Genomic DNA, 3,599 nt, shown 5'->3' on the forward strand with positions numbered 1-3,599 from the left:
CCTTCATGATGCACTTTGTGTTGCTCGGAACTTGATTCGTGATAGTTCAATCGTATATGGTGGTGGATCTGCAGAAATTTCATGTTCACATGCTGTACAAGCTACCACTGACAAGATTTCTGGAGTGGAGCAGTATGCAGTTCGGGCATTTGCAGATGCTCTAGATGTGATGGCAGGAGTCAAGCTATGGTGGCACAAATCGATGCCCTGAATCGAATTGTAATTTAGTTTGACCAGCTACCACAACATGGATGAGCTCCTCGAATGCGAATTTGAAACGAGAAACAACAATGGCTTTGATATCAATCTTTTGTCCTCTTCATCTTGTGCGAGTCTCTCTGCTCTCCACGCCGCTGCGAAGCTGTTCTGCGGTGCTTCTGATTCTCCAGACTCAGGCAACCATTTTTGTAAGAGAATTTAGTTCATCATGGGAAAGGAGAAAACCCATATCAACATTGTGGTTATTGGCCATGTCAACTCCGGCAAGTCAACAACCACTGGGCATTTGATCTACAAGCTTGGAGGAATTGACAAGCGTGTGATTGAATGCTTTGAGAAAGAAGCTACTGAGATGAACAAGAGGTCATTCAAGTATGCTTGGGTTCTTGACAAGCTCAAGGCTGAATGTGAACATGGTATCACAATTGATATTGCACTATGGAAGTTTGAGACAACTAAATACTACTGCACTGTGATTGATGCCCCTGGCCATCATGATTTTATCAAGAACATGATTACTGGAACATCTCAGGTTGATTGTGCAGTTTTGATCAAGCTATGGTGGCACTCGCAAACCAAGTTTGAATCTCGCCTCTCTTCGATAGCTTAACATAGAGCCCTTTGAGTTCATGTTGAAGAAATCTCACGGTTATGACACAAATGGTGCAAATGGTATGCCCTGTACCTCATCCTCGTCCGCTAGAAACATGAATATGAATCTTGGCATGAATCTCAATTCTGGCGTTAAATATCACTCGAGACCAGAATTGAAAAGTAACGCACTATTACAGTTCTGACAAGGAGCATTTATGTGCACAATAGAGACAACAAATGTTAAAGAGACAAGAGCACTGAGGTCTTCTAAAACAACAACATGGAGCTATGTAAAATACAGCTAATGCAAAAATGAGACGTATGCACAAAATGACTATGGTGCAGGCAACAGCCAAAAGTGTCGACAAACTTGTTGACTGGTGCTTGAATGTAGGCGGAAGGTTTGCTAGAATTTAAATGACCCCTAAAAACACAATCAAGCACCCAACATGTGAATATGATGGACAGAGGGGCATTTTTGCTAGAAGAACAGTGCAGAATGGCAGAGACATAATTAGATGAAACGGCTTGGTGCATGTAAGTAGCAGACCTGATAGACAGAGGGACAGGCTCTAAACCTGGTGTGGATGGACAGCATGGAGGTGAGAGGCGTTAATATGTCAGCCCGACGTTATTTATGACAACATTGGCATGGGGAGTTAACCAGAAACAGGTATGCATGGCTTTCAGAACACTTAACACAATGCGCAGATATGAATACAACACTGCATATACATTTAGCATATGAACTAGCACATATAACAGAAGGAGCTTCAACGCAATTGTAAAGTGCATAACAGAAGGAGAGACTCACTGCTTCATTCACCGTTGTGGAATTCAATACAGCGCCAAATTGTTTTGTATTCCCTTTGACCTTCAAATCCAGGATGCTAGTAGGAACATAGACGTTATGGAAAGGATTGTAGAAATGCAAATCATAAGAAACTCAAACATGCAGAGAAACTCAGATATGCAGACCTGGGGCTCTGATACCATGTTAAACACACACATGGCAGAGACAACATAGGAAAGATAAGCATGAGATTGTATCTATTATTTGACAATGATATACATTTATAGTACATTCGTGTGACCGTTGGGTTCCACATCCCATGGTATCTTGGACTCTCATGGTTGTTCACATTCTACACCAACCCATATAGGATTAGGTGTCCAACATTAACTTTGGTAAAATTGAATTTTCTCTGCAAGAAAAGAAAAAGATTTGGGAAGGAAATAAATACTGCATCAAAATTCTTGGAAGAGGGAAGATATCGAGAACATGGCTCGAAATCACTTTTTTTTTTTACTTTTGTCGTTTCTAAAACTAGTCTGAGCACCATAGATGATGAAATTCTTGCAGAAACCCATTTACTTGCATTAGTGCAGGTGCTAATCCCTTTGTCTTTTCTGCATCTCATGCTCTCAAATTGTTTGTCCATATGGAGCATTCTAAAGCTCTAAGACTCGCATGAGGAGATACTGTTGTTCTCTCTATTCTTCGAGTCGTTTTCTTTTCTTTCATGAATATTCTTCCCCATCCTGTTGAGCTCTTGCTCTAGATTCTTCAATCTAAATCTTATGGCTTCAAAATTTGTTTTCATGGTTGTCGCTTGACATAATGTTGCATCTCTTTTTAGAAGAAGTCCCAGAGGTGGATCTGCCCATTTTGAGGATCTGTAGAGGAAGGAAAATATGAGTGAGGACATCGCCATTTGCATAAAGATTTAATAGCCTCCTCTATGAGTATATTGCAGCGGGCAAACAATACGACTGTATGGAAGTAGATAAGTGTGCAAGAGAAAAGAGATAATGTCAAGTATTTTTGTTGATTTTATTATAGAAGAATATGCATTTGTTGTGCTAAATTTAACTGGAAAAGAATAGGTGTATTTCTGCACAAAAAACTATAGCTATTGTGAAAAAGAATATGTATCTTTATGTATAGAAACAATAACTATTGTGATAATTTCCTTTTAGTAAAAAAGTATGTATTTGTTTACAAAAAATAATATCTAATTGTGCTATAATTCCATAGGAAGAAATATCTTTTGCATGCATGAAAATAATAGTTGATTGTGATAGTTTCTTGAAAATGAAATAAGTTTGGCATGCATGGAAAGAAAAACTATTGAGTTATATGTAATTGCATGCTCCATTGTGTTAGGTTTATGGAAAAGAACATGTAGTTGCATGCAAGAAATAATAACTATATGTTAACTTTCGTTTGGAATATAGCATGTATTTGCATGTACAATGCTATTGTGAATAACTCTCTTTTGGAAAAGATGATTTTGGAAAAAAAAATGCATTTTCATACACAAGAATAGTATTTAATACGTTAGTTTTCTTTTGGAAAAGAACATGCACCCTTATGCATAAGAATAAAATCTATTTTATTAGTTCTTTTGGAAAAGAATATATTATTGCATGGACAAAGAAAATATATGAGGGGCTAGTTTCTTTTGAATAAAGTGTATATAATTACATGCACAATCATCATAGCTAATGTGCTAGTATCGTTTAAAACAATATGGACAGTTGTAGTGGTTTTCCTTTGAAAATAAATGTGTGCTTGTGCGAAGTGAATAATAGTTAATGTGGTAATTTTTGTAAATATTTTCCCTCTTATTATGCGAAGAGAGGGTAACAACCATGTAGGTTCTTTAATATTAATGTGTTTTGTGGGTAGAAGTAGAATGTAGTTGTTTCCTTTCTCGTGATACATGTGAAATAGGGAAAAGTGATCATTCCTTGGTAATTTTTATGTATTTTACCTTACAAAT

The 3,599-nt window shown here is 37.2% G+C and overlaps 1 pseudogene; it reads left to right on the forward strand.

Annotated features, from left to right (window-relative positions):
* Window positions 1-427: 427 nt before the first annotated feature.
* Window positions 428-829, forward strand: LOC149191128 (elongation factor 1-alpha pseudogene; annotated as a pseudogene).
* Window positions 830-3,599: the final 2,770 nt, after the last annotated feature.

The sequence above is a fragment of the Pinus tabuliformis genome, chromosome 3_1 (assembly GCF_031772625.1).
Source record: "Pinus tabuliformis cultivar Carrire ecotype Pingquan chromosome 3_1, CPIR1, whole genome shotgun sequence".
Classification (NCBI taxonomy): Eukaryota; Viridiplantae; Streptophyta; class Pinopsida; order Pinales; family Pinaceae; genus Pinus; species Pinus tabuliformis.